Here is a 19308-nt window from a genome sequence, read left to right as displayed (position 1 = left end):
TCAAACTATTTTATTATTCTAAAAATGTATAAATAATTGTTTCTCAAGTCATTCGAAATGTCATTATTGTCCGCGATATGTTCTGAACAAAAATCGGTAAATAATTCTGCACGGCCGGGTAAAATTCATGAACGGAAACTATACACATTTATTCTACAGTGATATTATTTAGAAATATTTTTTAATTTCAACTCAAAGTTGATTTTTTTTCCCAACTGTTGTCCACTATAAAATTTGACAAGTCACATTCAAATACATTTTGTAAAAACTATTGACTTTTATCATAACTTAATAGATTTCAATAATAGTAGACTTAGATGAGTATGTTAGGATAAATTTGGTTGTGTCTCAGTCAAACCAACTACGAGTGGTTGAGATAAAAACAAAAAGTGTTCCAATTCTCACTGTTATCCTCTGCCTTTTTTGTTTCAAATAAATAATTGAGTTTTCTACCAATTTTATGAATTTATTCATTTAAATTTATAATTATTATTATTATTTTTTTTTTTTGTGTGATTTATTCGCCAGTGTTCTTTTTGAGAGACAATGGAATATGTGACCTTGATTATTGCGTGTAAATAAAATATGACAATAAGTATACAAAACATGTAAGATACGGTGAGTAAGTTTTGCACATTAAGGCCTTAAGTATACCTTCATCTATAAATAAATACGTATGCCTGTATGTACGTTATAAATATTATTATTTTACATAGTCATCAAATTAAAGCATAATTAAACTTAAGCCACTGAATAAGGAAATTAGTCTTTGTTTGACAACATGTTCATTTATTTTTATGGAAGTCATCAATGTTAAAATATAAAAACACAAAAACAAAATACGTGAATTTCTTAAGTTTCAAAACAAAAACTATCCGAGAACTTAAAAATGGTTTTAATTTTAAATTGTTAAGTCTCATGTATTATGATCCAAATTATGGAGCTCTCTCATCAATAATTGTCAAGTTAAGGACCAATACAAATAATCTTTGGTGTACATAGATACATCGATGACGCTGTTAAATCGATGAGATTGTTTATCTCCCCAAAAAATAGCGTCATATATTTATTTTTCCAATGGAAATTTCTCTGATGGTAGATTTTTTTGATGTACATGTTTCTGATTGTTTTCTTGTTCATATAACTTTATGGTTATAGTAGAGACAAAAAATGTATTCGTAGGTACATTCCAAGGTGAATATATACATATAATGGTTGTCAATAAGAAACTTGCAACGTTACCGACAACTTTTTCCATGACGTCACAATGGAGCCAAGCTTAGTGTTACTTACTACTGATAAGTGTTCATTAATAATTATAGATAAATACTAGAAGCCCAAGGAGAATATAAAAGTTGTAAACTGCGTGGAAATACATTTAAGTAATAGTGATTTGGATGTATCTTTCGTAATAATGATTGGGATATATTAGTCTGGATCCACTGATCCTTTCTGTTCCTAGGAATTCATATTTTTTCCATTTGAATATCCAGAACGTCTTCTGATCCTCTTTTCAACTTCATGTTAAAGAAATCTTGCCTCTTAGTCTTTGTGCCTCACTTGGTGGATATCATCTCCTTTAATGGAAGAGTCCTGCATTGTTCAAATGCGCTTCACATCAAGATCTATGATAGTGACTTCTGACATCGTGAATCATTGCCTCTATGCTCAAGAATACATAAAGTCCTCCAGATCATCGTATACCTCTACATTTAAGAACTATGGAGTTACATAAAATGACAAAATAATCTACAGAAAGATTCAGTGAGGAACAGGGAGAGTTCTCATCCTCCATGCACTGCTCATTGATAAGTGTCGTTGATAATTATAACGCAGAAATATATGGTCTATATTGATGGTGAATATAACCTGGACACTTTAAGCCTCATCCCTGATAAGGGAATTCTTTATTACTTGTGAGTCCATTTTGTGATTGGTAAACAAGTGGAAGGTTATTCTAGTCATTAAAGATAATGTGCCTCTATTTTCACGATTCTACTATTGCATATAAATAGTTATTACGAACTATTAGGTGATTATGTGTTAAAAAATAAAAATAACTACTTAACTTCTGTAGATTTTATTGGAATATTTGAATGTCGTTGCAATTTCCAAATTTTGACTCAGGAATCACAAGGCAACGTTGTCTTATTCTAGACATCATATTTGGTTATTTTAGCAAGATAATTATACATTGAACTCTCTATTTATTGTATTTACTTATTTTTAATGTATTGTTGATTTCTTCGCAATACTGATGTTATATTTATTTGAAAATGTATGTTCTTAACTATTTTTGTTTATTCCAAAGAACTTTTAATCTTTTTTTTCAATTAATTTTAGTACCGTAATTGTCGGAGTGTAAAAATTTACACTAATAGAATTGTCTGATTAGAAAATAAAATACTATTCCAGGATGTATTAATATGATTATTGTTCCTCTTCAATTGACTCCGCCGTGACGTCATCAAAATAGTCATTACAATTGGAAACAAAAGAAAATAAATCTCTTATCGACACACCTTATAGACAGTCACCTTGGGTACTTACAGGGTCACTCAGTATTCAGTCCTATTAAAAAAAATACTTACAGATTATGTTTGGTATTGGAATATGTATAAATACTATTCTATAGGTTAAATATTGTCCAATGTATTTGCCTTTGTCCTCCCCTTCATAGCCTCTATAGCTGCAATGTGGGAGTCGTTGCTGATCCCTGGAAACTACATTGTAGTTTGGGGCCCATATTGCAATATTTATTATGATAAAAGACTGTTGCAATAATTTTGACTTGAAATCTCAACACTCTGCACACTTACCTTAATCATATTAAAATTGGAACACCTTGTACATACATATAAAAGAAATTTCAAAATTAAGGTCAAATCTAGAACTCATTCATCCGTTTCACATGCTTCTATGAATTTGTATTTTACCATAAATGCATAAAAAAATATTTGTTTAAAGTGGTTGATCTATTTACATATGTTTAGAATTTGCATCTTTTGCCAAATTCGGTGATTTGAAAATGATATTATTATCAATATACAGACGAGTACATCCCATAAATTAAAAAAATGCAAATTTCTTATATCTGTGATTGAAAAACGATCAAACGTATGCACGAGTAATCTTCATCATGGAATTGGCATAAATTGTTCTTTGACTTTTATCACTTTGCTCTATATAAATGGAGTCTAACAGGATTACGATCTGTTAGACTAGAAGTAAATATGATCTCTGTACACATTAAAAATCCCTATGATTCAAAGTCAAGGATACAACTTGTGGCTTTAAATAAATATGTAGGTATATTATATATGTAAATGTCTTCATTTGTATCTTTGAAATGATGATATGGAGATAAATTTAAGTAACATGAATATATTTAAGATCACAAGTCATAAAACCAGCTTGTCTGTAAAAAAAAAGGATTATGATGATGAAGCAAAGGCTCTTTTGAATCTTCTTTACATATTTTATAGTTATAAGTGTATTAATAAATAATAAGATTTAATACAATTATTTAGAACTCCTTATTCATTTTTTGTTGTTGATACTTAAAGTTCATCGTTTATATTTTATTCTACGTGTTGTATATATATGTGAATATATTCTACCGTACTGGGTCGTATATATATATATATATATATATATACGACCCAGTACGGTTTTACTCTCATATACCTCCAGTACACGATGTGTAAGAGAAGGAATATAAAACTGTTTCAATGTCAGGAGGAGTGCAAAGTTCAGAGGGGCATTCGTGCGTTCCATAGAGCACACACATGTTAATATACTATTGCTTCCTGTACACACACAGACAAAATAAACATATTTAAGGAATCATAGGATTATTGAGTTATTTGTGTGGTAATTATTCACACTTGTACAATCATATGTATATGGGCACATTCCTTGTCACCTACTTAATGACAAAGTAATATCCCTTTAATTTTTTATGTTGTCCCTTTGTATTTGAATAATAGTATAATTAACTATTTGAATATACAGAGTGTGGATTTTAAATCCAGAACAAGTTTAGACTTCTTTATCTAGTCGACACTGAGATTAGAGTTAATAAAAGTATGCTCACTAGATTTAACAGACAAAATTGTAAAATAAAAAGTACAAAATCCTTCAATTTTAGTTCGAATACGACCACCATTTGGCCATTATTGTGTGCCTCCGTTCCTGGACCTCGACACAGGACGTAAAAACTCCATACATAATGATGCTAGATAACTTTAATTAATGTTCAGGGATCCGGTGTCGTGTTAGAATTTTAAATGGATGCAGTGTGTCCAAATAGGGTAATTGGAACGGGATTTTTTCCGAAAACTATCCTTTTTAAGACCTGAATGTTTTGGGGGAAAAAAATGTGGACTCATAGCTGGCCGGATCTGAACCACATTAAACTACTACATATGCATGAGGCGTCTTAGAGAGAGAGTCGAATAAACATTCACATAAAACTGTTGACTCCTTACGGACTTCCATTACCGAGACATTGGCCAAAATGGACACGGAGTTCCTCATCAAGGCCTTTGCCAGGTTGGAGGCTGTGGTTGAAGTTGGGGGTGGTTGGTTTGAGAGACTGCCTTCACTATGGACCTCTGATATCTATATCTAAGAGCAAAAGATGCGTGAACTGCAGCATTAATTTAAGGAAATAAATTCTAATATATCTTATTCTGAAATTTTCAGGATTTCAAATACCCAATATGTACAAACATTTGTCTCATTAATTGATACAATGGTTTTTTTTGTAAGTTTGCTGACAAAACAATGATGTGACATATGTTTCTTTGTGCCTATACATATGTATGTATGTTTTTTATGGTACACAGTCCATGCAATCCAACTCTATCAGAAAATTAGATTAACCCAATCCCACAGCTTATAAATTATTATTTTTTTGGAAAAACTTTGTTTCTTCAATATTTTTTGCAAAAATTATGTATTTTCTAAGCATTGAGCATAAAGAATCTTTAATAATTCAGGGACGTCCAGGTAATAGAAAGAGGACATTGACCTAGTGTATGAATTTAAACCGTTCTTATTTTGTTCTATTAGACATAAATCTTCCTTTTAATTGTCTTATAATGACAAGCGTATGTATGTTTTATGTGCGTAATATAAAGATCCATTATGAGGCACAAGTTTTGCTTCATTTTCGCAAATTTATAGGTTGAAATTTAAATTTTTTATTCAAATGAGATAATATATACATTACAACTCGTGAGTAGACTTTAGGGCGATTTTTTTTTTTTTTTTTTTTTGCTGAAGGATTATTTGACGAATAGATATTTCACACGTCTGAATCTATTATAGGGTAAACAAAGGTTAGATTTTATCAACCAACAAGTCATAGAAGTTAGATAAAATATTTTCATCTATAAAAAAAGGATATTTATTCATTTAGTAATACAAGGGTATCATATTAATAAAAATCGATTAATAATATCTTACTACATCCTAATAAATGTAAAATGGTGCTATATATTTATATATGAAGTTCAATTAAAATACATATGTTTAGCGCTGTCATAGTCCAATATTCAGATGAGTTCAAAGATTTTCAGAAAACATGTAAAAAATACCATAAGATAATGTTGCGTTTTATTTTAAATCAAAATAGTAACCTTCTAAGATTTCTAATATTAATTTTCGTCAAATTTAAGATAAATTTAACTATATACCTCTTAAAGACTTAATTCATGCCAAATTTTTACAAATAACTATTGCAAAAAAGAAGCAAATGACTCACATAAAAACTCACAATATTTTTCAATCTGTGTATTGACATGATTTATCATACCAAAAAGTGACTGAAAAAGTTGAATAAAATAATCAGCGATTTTGTAATTATACAATTCATCTACGTTCCTTGCTCAAGTGATCAATTTTAAAAACATTGAAAATAGCTAACATTCGGGATAGTTAGAAACTAATAGGTACATCATTTGATGCAAAAAGACATGGCTCCCTCATAGAAACAAGTATCTTACGTAGACAGATATATATTTTATCGGATCCGGGACGGTTCATATCTTTAGCGTAAATGTCCGAGTAAATTCTAGGTACTAAACTTTCGGATCCAGGCCCGAAACCACAATTACACGGATACTTATTTCGAATTGTATTAGTATTTAAGCCAAAGTTCGGACCATTACTTTTACTTTTTTACTGATTAATCACTCATTATTATTTGTACATAATTATTGGTTTACTATTAAAATTGTTGTTTTAATTACATTAGACACTTTTTTACTTATACCCAATAATCCTTTCCTATGTAAGTATATTAAACATTTTATTTGAGAATCGTATAAAATGACATGTACTCCATCGACACCTTAGAAACTTGTATATTTTTACTCTTAAACATGAAAAATAAACGCTCTTCTAAGATAACAATTCCAGCAATACCATTCCTCATGGCTATTAAACATTTATTAAAAAGGGACCTTTACTCTGAGTATACTCGTACTTGTGTAATGTGTACGAACACTATACCCTTGGGTTCCTTTTATGACAGGAACAAATTATCATCATTTGACAGACAAATAATGTATCCCCCCCCGCCCTAAATAATTAAACTCATATATCTGTAGGGAAAATCAATTGAATCCGAGGTCTCAAAATGACCTCAGATTCCTTCGTTCCATTGTATCCATTGTAAAGAAATGAAACATAATGAAATTAAATATGAGATGACAATTGAAATAGAGCACAAGGACTGGATTCATAATACCTTATAATAAATTGTAGGACTCAGTAAAAGGTAAGGAACTCTCGGATAGTTTGACAGAGAGTTGAATTATGTCTTTAAATGATTACAGCTGTTTGTTTTGTCTTTAACATTAGGTACTTTTGTTTAAAATACCATACTATTTAATTAGTCAATAGGCCATTTATGGTCCGAATCTTTTGTCTTTTTTCATCTCTCCATTTTTATAATCGAATTATTGATAGTGTCTGATGTATTTATAATTGTGTTTGATTTGTATTTGATTTAACATGAATAACTTACGACTTTTTGTGCTTTTGGAAATGGTACTATGATTAAATTATTTCTTTGCACAAAAAACATACGTAAGGATATAATATACATTGAGTTAATAAAAAATAAATTTTTAAACAAATATAAATAAAAAAGACGACTGCCCAATGAATTTTTTCATATAATATTTACTTACCCCTCATTGATTCATAGGCATATTTCGTTCAATTATATGCATTACATGCATTTTTTTGTAGATGAAATGAGAAAAACAAAAATGTTGAATATACTTTAAACCTTCATTTGATTTACGTGACTTAATTTGACCCCGATATGGTCTTTCAAATAAAATCCATCTATTTCTAATTATTTCATTGTGACGATGATTTTTGCTACCTTAAGTCCAATCTGCCGTTCTTCAAAAGGGTTAAACAGAATAATTATTCACTAGAATTTGATAATAATTTTTGAAAGAATATAAATGTAATGCATATTTAAATTTCAAATAAATCATTCCAGTTAATTTTTTAATATTAACGGGCCACATATGTACCTAAATAAGTGCATGTAGGTGCTCCTTTTTTGTGCATAAAGCATGTTTTTCAAAAAGTGAATTTCTACTATTGTATGTAATAGCCCAAGTCAATAACTCTGTTAACATAACATGTTTAAAAAGTCAATGTCCTTTAGTGAGTTAAAGCCTCAACGCTTGCTTCATGTGAAGTAAGTATATATATGTTTTTTTTACTTATTCTATCAATTGATTAATTAAAGAAAAATAAACGAGATTACTCACTCAATGACTAAAAATGATATCCTTCCGAAAAAAAAAATAGAGGGAAACGTGTCATGCAAAGTTGATTTTAATTCCGTTTCAACGAGTATATTAGATTATTCAAGTTTTGCACATCTTTAAAAATGAAAACGAGTTTAGTCAACTTTAATATATATATAAATTAAAAAAGATGGTTGTATAAATTAAAAATGGATCTTGCTATGAAGTAGACGAGAACCATTAATGTATTGTAGATACATATACAGTAGAACCCCAGAACTTGATGTTAATTCGCTCTCGAAAGAGCGTAAAGAATCAATGTAACTTATTTCCGAATCAATTTTCTCCATAATAGATAACTGAACAGGGATTAATCAGTTCTCATTCATCAAGTTTTTCATTATGTAACATGAACACCTTTTTAACCTTTATCAGTACTCTTACGGTAATCCTCATCATCGATTCTGTAATGTCCTTCTTTGGGCCAATATTTTTTTATCATAAACCTCAAAAACAACAAAAGCTTTGAGCACAGCCTTACAATCATTTAAAAACCCCTAAATTACAATGCCAACTAGTCGCAGCTGGTATAAGAAAGAGTTGTGTTTTGATTACAAAAAGCTTGCCAAATCATGTGATTACGAGGTTTTGTTTTATCTCAGATGTAAAGTATTATCACCATTTTGAGATGGACTCCGAATATATCTAGTACTAAGGCAGTCGAGTTCCGGGGCTTACTTTTATAGTTTGCCTAAGCGCCCGTCAGAAAATATTCAGAGGTATTTTTTTCTTCCTATATAAGTATGAATGGGTCAAACTTATATAGACTTCGTTGCAATTATTTTATTATGAATTATCTCAGAGCAAAAGCAAAATGAAGAAGAATCTCAGATCTCCTTCAAGCGGAATTTGCAAAAATTAACACTGTTGCCAACACTGTTGACGTCCGTCTATAGATTTTCTCGTTATGAATAAGGAAATCAGCATTTAGGCTGTCTTCTGAGTTAAGTTGGACTTAGTTGCCAAAACAGAAAGAGAGATACCGACTTCAATCAGGCCGAAGACTAAATAAAGTTTGAACCAACCATTTTAATGCGCTCCAAAGATTTAAAAAAATGAAGGTGAGTGAGGGTAGAATCAGGAAGATTGTGGATTAGGAGCTTTGATAAGGTACCCGGGACCTTATAGCAGCCTTAGCTGTAAAGAAAAGGAAAGAAAGATGTTGGAAAATCTTGTTGTTTGAATATGTGGTCTCTCTCATCACCTGACCTCAACGTGCTTCAATATTTCTGGTGGAGGGGCAGATGGTGAGTGGGAGTCCAATTCATCTCGTGACCCAAATTTGGATGATCTAAAAAATTACGTTACCCATGCTTGGGATAAAGTACTTGAGGGAAGTATCAAGAATGTCTTTAATAGTTTCCACTCCTCTATCGCATCATTGAAGGGGCTTATTAATAGAAAAAGGAGACTGAGTGCATTTGGTGTGTCAAAGGTAACTTATACAAATTTTAAATTGTATAAGAAATCATATAAGTTGTACAGGGAGATTGTACAAGCTAAAAGGATAAGTTAATTTATTATATGCAGAATGCACTTATTTTTTCTTTTCTAAATATTAGTACTAAATTGATGTTTGCCCTTAATAAAAGGCATTGTTGGAACATATCTCCTTTACTCCCCAATGTGACAGACCTGTAATTATATTTAAAAAAACTTATCCTTCTTCCAGGAAATAACGTCTCCCTAGACCCATAAATCAACAGACACGTCTTTATTAAATACTTGTACGTATTTGCAAGGAGCAATAAATCTCCCAAAACAAAATCCATTTTTTGATCAAATTGAGTCAATGATGTACAATATACATTTATTCTTTTTAGGAAGTACGAATCCTTCCAAAGATTGGTACGACGTAAATATATTGTTTACAAAGAGTATGTAAATAAATAACCAACCATTGTTGTGTAAATATTTGACCCTGAGGACACACACCTTACAATGGATATATTTTTATTAATCTACTCATAAATAAAGAGATAAATGGATAATTAATTACATGTCAAAAAATATGCGATAATTTGCTGTAATATTATTATACATACATATTTTTTTATATTTCCAGTATGTATTTGAGTAAAATGAAAAGTGCATTTTTTTTTTGTATAACCATCGTACAAAAAATAGTCGTTTTGACAAAAAATATTTTAAATTTTTAAATATATTCAATATATCATAGAGTCTTGTACACAATATTACCGTACATTGTGCAATACAATCATAGCATCCCCTAGGAATATATTTTGATCCCAAAGGGTGACTGATTTTTAATGTTTTTAAAGAAGAATGTCAATATTATTTTTTCAGCCTGTGCAATTTTTTTTTTTATATTGTTAATCAATGCTTGTTTTTTTAAATAATCTGGCACCACTTAAAATGTTGTTTGCATTATTTAGTATACAAGTTCTCATTTTTTTCGTAACTTTAAGGATACGTAAATTCTTGGTGAAGCGATTGAGAAGATTTCCTGGACTAAACGTGAGGAATCCCTCCTTACAGTAAGAGTTACTTTTTAGATACCTACACAGATGACCTTACTTTATAAATTGTCCTTATTATTATATTCGCAGAGATCACCTTGTTAATAATTCAGTTAATAGAGCTATATTTAACTCTAATCCACTAGGAAAATGATCGTATTGTTTTTAGAAAGTAAATTAAAAGGATATACAAAATACATTGAATGTCTCAAAATTATATTTATTGACATATGATTATTTGACTGATAATGTCTGGAAAAATGGGTACGTTCGTATCTTCAGTTTATAGCCTGTCATATATTGATGAAAGTACATGATCACTATTATTTTTAGTATTCCTCATCTTTCATGTCATCAATATATATAATAATTTTATTTTAGTTGAGTCATGCAATAATAATTTTATTCATTAATTTTTGTTGAAAATAAAAACAAAAAAACTTTTAAAATAATTGAAATCAAAGAAACGAGTGTACATTTCTAATTCAATGTAAGGTTTCATAGGTATTGAAAATATGTACCTCCCTACATAATTACATATACTTACAGCTGATGTGAGTTGCCTTTAATTTCATAAATTAAGGGAGGAGGGGAATAACATAATATTTATTATAAAGAATATGTTCACAGCCCAACAAAATATGTAACCTAACAATTTAATCTGGATTTGACAATCAGTTATATATTTCTCTTATTCTTTTCCTCTCAATATTCTGAACATTGATTGGCTTATTTCCAAGGATATTTTGTTGAGATATGAATAATTCCTTAGAGTTGTTGAAAATAAATTCTTTTGTTGGGAAGAATTGACAAAATAACAACTGATTTTTTCTTCTTCTCTTTCTTATTGGAGGAAAGACTGTGAGATACAATAAAGTTAACGAATTGGATGATCAGAGAATTAATAAGTGTTAAAAGTAGGAAACTGACAAAATAAATACATTCCCAGTTTTTTATTTTATTGAACCGTGTTTTTAAAAAAAGTTTCAAAATTTGTTAAATTTTTCAGTCGATTACATAATATATAAATTATTTCAATAGAGTTATGACTAATTTTCATTTTTTGATGCATCAATCTACAGTATGAAAACTTGATCTTTTAAAAAAAATATGATTTACATACCTAAATTACAAAGGATACTTGGTGAACAGGTCCTATGAGTATATCAACAAAATATTATTGTTATAGGATAAAATATGTTTAAGTTCATCTCTAATTACCATTATCATACATATTTTTTTAATTAGTATTATTTTTTTTTTAAACTACCTAAAATGTTGATACTATGTTTGAAAAGAAGAGGAAATACACAATAAGACCACTGAAATGAAGTTAGGCCTATTTTGATCATAAGAATAAAATACACAGTAAACCAGTTTTTTTTTTTTTTTTTTCCCTCGTTCTACTTCCTCAGTTTTTATAACGTATCTGTTTCTCTGTTCTGGATCCCTCTTCACAACAGCAAGGATAACAAAATATATATTTCTATGTCACAAAGTTAATTTCTTGATTCACAGCTCTTCTCTTGAATTGTCATTTCCGTTTTATATATCTTGACTCAGTTATTTTTAGCAAGAAGGAGAGAATGAATTAGAATCGCAATTTTTGTTTCTGTTTTTCTTAGTATGTACAACTATTTATGTGTAACTACAAATAAAGAATAGAGAAGGAGTAGGTCTTTTTTTTTTGCATTGAATGACTTGCATCTCTGTCTAAAACAAAGGGTTCCCATATTAAAATACGAGTATTTCCTTAAGGGGCACTCCTTGCAAGAGAATAATAGAACCCATGAACTAAATATATCTTTAAAAATGCCCGATAAATGATATAATTATATTCTTCATAATTACCCAAAATGATTTAAAACCCACATTGTTTTATTCCGTGACGGGGGTTCCTCTCCCTGAGCAGTTATTTTGAGGGATGAATCTTATTCCAAAAGGTAATTACAAACAGACGTTGACAGTATCACGTGATTATTTGAAATCTTTTGTTTATCCATTCAACACGAATTTTTGAGCTTATAATTGTCTAAATATATCTATTTCAGTTTAATGTCAGATATTAATGTAAAATACTCACAAACTTATGTTATATTTAATCTGCCCTTTGAAAAATAATGATTTTGGTCACATATTAGGCACTATGTACGTCTCCTTAAACAATTTTTACAAAGCACATTTTTCTCAAAAACCATTTGACCGCAAAGATATTTCGCCTTAAAATATAAATAAATAAGTTATATACGTATTTATTGAATATGTTTGGTAGAAATGGATGTTCGGCATCAATTTTTAATCAAACTATCTAATATAAACAACATTAAATACTTGTTTTCTTTTGGAAAAATGATGGAATTATTCACCAAAAAATTTGAATGCATACTGTATTATAATATAATATAATATACAAAATAAGTAATACAATTACTATAAAAAACACGACAACCATTCGAATAGAAGTGATAATCAATTCTCCGTTTTTGATTAATATGAGGCCAGAACATAATTCCATCATTACTTCAACAGAAAATAACCATTCAATGCGTTGAAATGCAATAAACATTATATATTTTGATTTATATATTCAAATGAAAAATCAATTTTAACCAAATATAAATAATAACAGCTTATAAAACTAATAAAGTTTTTATATAAATTGGGGCCAAATATCCCCGAACCATAATGGCTTCAATGCGAAATGCCGTAAGACGAAATTGTTTCAAGCAAAATGTCCTTAGGCAAAATAGTTTAAGGTGAAAGTACCGGACACTAGATATTAGCGACTATAAATAAAATAGATGGACCAGAAAATTAACAAAGTCACACTGATAATTTGAAGAATTTTTGAGAGGAGAGAAGCTTAGCTGTCATGACGTTTTAAGAGATTAGTTACGAGCAGCTGTTAGGGGAAACAAATATATACAAATCTCAAAGAAGAAAAGTATTTTATCCTATGGGTTTGTGGTTTATTTTTAAAGCATGTATGAAGCATCATACACATTTTTAACGAGTCATCAAACCAAATCGGGCAATAAGTTGTCCGTACAGTCATCAAGGACTTTCGTCACTTATGATGACAACTGTGAAGGCTGAGGACGGCCATTTTGAATGAAATGCTGATATATTATAGGAAATTTAATTAAAATTATATGTACGATGTTTAAATGTCTCTAATTTTCATACAGCCTGTTCTATTGTATATTTTAATTAAATTGAAAATAATTATAACAGGTATTTTTCATATATTTTATACATATGTGGTAAAAGTAAATTTATGTGAGTTATTTTGAAGAAAAATATTTTATCATATTTAGATATGCGACATTCAGTCTTTTATTTTATTGAATAAATATTATAGTGTCTGGAAAGAAGCGTATGCCTTGACAATACCCAATTCATTAAATCTATTTTATCACAAATTAATAGATGTAACTTTTATCACAATGTAAATTCTCATTGACAACTTATTTTTTTATATTGAAGTTTTCATTTTATATGCACAAATTACATAAGAAATAAATGAAAAAGAAGGATAAAGTAAAAAAATTACATAAAAAAACATTTTAGTTTATAATTATCTCATTCTAGAAAACAACAACCTACCTATACAATACAGTTTAATGAAGGAAGAAATCCACCATTAAAAGTACAAACATTCTCCATAGTAAGAATATTTCTTTTTAAAAGCTTTGTATGATCTTACAATCCACTATAAACAGTCTAAATATATTGCGGACATTGAGGTGTAATACCTAATATTATCGCCTCCATATTTCCAACCAGATCCAGAGATGTCCGGAACCATCAAAGAAAAGGCAGCATACCTTGCAATAGCTGAGATGATAACAGCTCTTACCTATTCAGTAGCTAAGGCTTCATAATTTGTAATTTTGCTGACAATAAGAGCTTTGGAATTCAATAAAACTAATTCCTACTCCTTCGTCTTTCCTGCGGATCCCATTCGTTTTGAAAGCCCAAACAAAACTAGTGCTTTTGTGAATTTTAATTCTTGGTCATGTAGTCCCATTACATTTAAGGAAATAAATACTTTTAGAATTCAAACATTGGGACAATCTACAAAAGTGTGTATGTAGGAATTAAAAGTTTTTCCACAGTCTTTACATGGAGCAAGCCAAGATTTGAAACTCTGTAGTAATTGTTTTGTTGTCATAAATATGTAGTTAGGATCTCTCTTTTTTTTTTTATCCAAGATTTTGGGAGATCTAAAACTTTTATAAAATATTAACATATAATAATAAAATTACTCTTAAAATCTCTCGAACATAACATTTTCAAATGCCATAGTGTTGGAGGAATATGGTTCATGGCATTCCTAAAAAGCAGAAAACAAAATTTACCCTTCACAAATACCGAGTCAGTATATTTTTGGAAGGTCATGAACGGTCAAAATAGATTTATGTATAGGCATACATGCTAGGGAGCTCGGACCCTCTCTATTGTTTAAAAAAATGTTTCTTTGCTACGTTTTGATAAATTATATCGATGGTAGTGTTCGACTCATACGTTGGCGTTCCATACCATAAAATACGATGAGCAGTACCCCCTGAAAATAATACTTTCTCGACTGATCAGTTTGATAAAATAGTACCCATCATCAGAAGCATGTATGGAGGAGTACCTGATATATTAACTCTCCATTCCATGAGGGGATTTTTCGTTAGTTGAATAAAAATCTTGTGATATATCTTGGGGATAATAGAAGATGGTAGAAAAGGGAGGTACTTCGAATTAAGAGGGGTCTTCAGCCGCATATTTTCTTCATTTATTCCCTTTTTAGCTAAAAGAGGCAGAGAATGCGCATTGTATAAAACCAGGTGAACTATTTCAGCATCATACAATTCAACTCTTGTCAGGAGATTGTATTTCCTTAATTCTCTTACTTTTTTGTATTCCAAATTACACAGTGTTGTTCGATTTCTGTAAGTTTCACTGTGTCTTTGTCATTCTATGCCTAAAATTTGAACCTATTTTTACATTACAATCTAAAAGTTTAGTCTAAGAGTCTGGCTTCCAAAATCCCTGCTGGGAGAACAGCATTTCGACTAATATATATATATTTTATCTATGCATACATACATATTTGATTTAAATAGGTTAGAAATTACATTTTGTATTTATTCCTTTTAATTCCGGCCTTTTCAGGTTAATTTTATTGATTGAATTGATGAATAATGATCCTATAATTTAGACTCATTTTTAGAATGGTTTTATGTACAATATTACCGGTATCCTTCATAAAAAAACCAAACTCATGATTTCTGATAACTTGAATTTTGTTCTATTTAATTATGTAGGTAAATATATTTAATTAGGTAAGTTCGGGGAAACATTGCCAAATTTGGCATTTAAAAAGTTAGGTTAGGTATTTTTTAAACATATATATAAAGAAAATAATGATCAAAATCGCTAATTTGATAGTTTTTATTATATTTATGGGAGAACATTTTAAGGACCTTTGAAAAATTATTAGGATCTTTTATATCCATAAAAGTGACTAATAACACCCATGATAAAAAGAAATAAAAAATATCATATTTTTCAAAAATTGAAATGTAGACTCAGAGTGCTATAGATACAAAAGCTTAACAAATACTATGGGTTAGAAAACAACATTTAAAATACAATGCAAGTGAGATAAATATAATACACCTGAAATCTTTTAGGGCCAAAAACCTTCTCATAGAGTTTGTTCCCACCATACGTATTTCAATTAACCAAATTAGATAACTACATAAATTATCAAATAATTTTTAGAGCAATTTCTGTAGTAATCAAATATGTATTTACATTATTCAATAATCTAATTAATCGAAGTAGTTTAACACATAAAAATAAGTTTACATTAATATTTTGTTTTATAAATTAATGACATTTTTTTTTGCCGAATTTATCACTCTAAATAGCCTAAGCTTACCATAACTTTGCTTGATATCTTTTGGAGGTATGAAATCAAAGTCGTGGATTTACAACTCTGAGACATTATGCAGCCTGTTTCTTACTTTTTGGACAAGAAAGACGGTTCATGAAGAGGGCAAGGCCATCTTTCTCCTATTTCTATTCTGTTTCCAAATTGCTCCAACTATACTAAGCTTTACAGTTTTCCTATTTTACGTCTCTCATTTCCACATTCTCTGCTACGATCCAACATTGAAATGCCTCCCCAAATCCTCTCAGTGGTTTGCCTTAACATAGCTAACCACCTCTTCGTCTGACACATCCTGGATCATAACGAAGTAAACACTATTGCTCTTGCCTAATATTATGCTTGTTCGTCAATCTATGAGTCTTTTTCAATAGGAAATCCATCACGTCGAATGGTAATTGATAACGGAGAAGTTATTAGAACTTATTTCCTTTGAATCGATGTAGTGTGTGTTTATTAATTAATTTACTTAATGTACTACAACGGTAAATAATTCGAAGCATATGTTATTGCGTTGTCTTTATATAATGATCATTAATCAATATATTTAGTTAAAAAAAATATTTTCCAGCAAAATAACACTAAATAATTTACTTATATGCTCAAAAATAGTTATTTACATTTATAGCATATGAATAATACCTATTACAATCATTTTGAATTATTAATTAATTAAATTCAGATATGGAATCACATACATCTATCTTTATCTTAAATATTATTTTCCCCCACATATCCCAAATTGTCCCTCAGCTAACTGTCCCATGGGAAATTATTTTGTGGCCAATAGTCCACTCACGCTAAAAAGGTATATAGTTTTTTTACGTTTGTTGCATATGGTAGTCGTTCAATCTTAAAGACACAGAAAAGAGGTACCCAAATCAGTGGGTAGTTAGTCAAGTCATTCAAAAGATAGATTTTTTATGAAACCATTTTGAAACTAATGGTTCATAGCTTAACAAGAGCTAATTCAAATTCAAGCAATCAACTTTTAGCATACGGATAAGGCAAAAAGAAGCAGAAAACATCGACAGCAGACAACAAAATAGAGTGTAAATTGTTATGTTAGTAAGGTATCAAAGTCTACAGGGTATATTGGTTTCGAAAAATGGATTTACTTTTTACAAAAATAAAGTTGTAAAGTTCATTTGTTAAGTGTTTAAATAGAGATACAACAATATATTTATTTAACTTTAGATGTGTATAACCATTTATATTAATCTAGATCGAATTCATATATTCGAATATTTTGGAAAGTTATAATCTTGATTAATAAATACTATTAACAGAATAATCTTATAGGCAGAGTTGTAAAATTAGGCCCTGCCAGTAAGTTACAAAATAGAAACAGGAAATTGACATGGTAATCTTGACATAATGAAGAATATTTGGAACAAGAGCAACGTAGCTGTCGTGATAGATTATTAGATTAATTGCATACAGCTTATGAGAAGAAGGACAGAAACACAAGTCCCACTCCGTATTGTAGAAATCCTCAATTCTACTCTGAGTTGCACAAAGTCTTTCACATATAGCTCCTCAAAAACCCTTTGTGTTAATTTTGCGTAATTCATAAGCACACGCATAAGTGGTAACTTTATACATAGAAGTTCTTTGTTCAATAGTTAAAGAATATTGATAACAGCTAAAATAATACTCCCCATAATCATGACAACTCAACACTTTAGAAGCATATATTTTTTACTGCTATACACATATTTACTAGATCAAGAAAGTTCCTAAGATTATTCAAAAATTATTTTAACATGCATTTCATAATTACCCTTTATTACAATAAGCCCATATAATTCATTGCAAGGCCAAATGAATTACTTTGTACTCCAATTTTTTGGTTAAAAAAATAGTTTTCGGAATAAGTTATCAAATAAAAAGTCGTCAAAATGTACATTTATCGAATCTGCTCTCATCTTATTTACTTTATACCTATTACATATTTACATAGTCGAATAACTATTTTTGGTCATTGATTGTGATAGTTTGAATAGATAAAGTATTTTTTAATGCATAAATAACAATTTTATAGATCCAACCCTTGTAGTCAATAATAAATTTACTTGAGTTTCTAATAAAACTTGATAAAACTGCATGTAAATTTGTATATTATTAAGACAAAAAGATTATTGATTTATAACAAAAAAATACATTTCCTACCGTCTTGCAGATCAAATATAAAGATAGATAGATTTACTTATTGCATTTTATTACAATCATAGGATTCATATACCATCTACAGACCATTTTAATTAATCAAAAATATTTGTTTATTCATAATTAATTATCAACCTTCAAAGCTAGAATAATATTTGTTTAATTATAGATATTTATTTCTCATTCATTAGTTAGTAATTTAGTTATTCTGTATTTATTCCTAAGACAATGGTGTAGGAACAACAGAAATCAGGTACCTCTTATATCAAAAGTGCGGGCCTCCTAAAAATAATTTATTACAGTACTTTTTTTTAACACAACTCAAAATTTACATATTTTTATAATGATAATGCCCTTTAGACAAACTATGATAATAATAAAAGTGTAATTTGTGAAAGTTTCCTTCCATATTTATCCTCTTCCATGGACATGTATCCACGTTCGGAGGTCAAGACACGCCAATTCCAGGTTGTCCCCCTTCAATCTTTCCAATTGCCAAGTAAGTCATCTCATTGAGTCTTATGAAAAGACACCAATCCACGAAAAAAGTCAGCTAGACTGACTGCAAAGGGTTATAAAGGTATCTAAAGAGAATGTGAGAAAATGCTTCGATAAATCTGTTGCTTTTAAGGCCTACAGGCAGGCTTCCAAGTCTCTGTTGACAGACCATATGAAGAAAAAGGGGATTGAATTTGCCAAGGACAAGTTGGGATGGAGTCTGAACGACTGGAAACTTATTGTCAGGTCAGATGAAAGCTTCTTTCAAATCATAGGCTCAAAATTGCAAAACGATCGAGTAAGGGTTAAAAAAGGGATGATCTTCCGTAAGTGCCAATTGTGAAGCACCCTCTAAAAATCTGTGAGCTATTGA

The 19308-nt window shown here is 29.6% G+C and overlaps 1 long non-coding RNA gene across 1 annotated transcript; it reads left to right on the top strand.

Annotated features, from left to right (window-relative positions):
- The first annotated feature begins 3885 nt into the window (after nucleotides 1-3885).
- On the top strand, nucleotides 3886-5701 carry LOC121120245 (uncharacterized). The gene is made up of 2 exons (XR_005864972.2): nucleotides 3886-4086; nucleotides 4151-5701. It is a non-coding gene; the product is annotated as an uncharacterized lncRNA (long non-coding RNA).
- The last annotated feature ends 13607 nt before the right edge of the window (nucleotides 5702-19308 follow it).

This window comes from Lepeophtheirus salmonis, chromosome 6 (genome assembly GCF_016086655.4).
Source record: "Lepeophtheirus salmonis chromosome 6, UVic_Lsal_1.4, whole genome shotgun sequence".
Taxonomy (NCBI): domain Eukaryota; kingdom Metazoa; phylum Arthropoda; class Copepoda; order Siphonostomatoida; family Caligidae; genus Lepeophtheirus; species Lepeophtheirus salmonis.
This window is presented reverse-complemented; position numbering and strand designations above follow the sequence as displayed.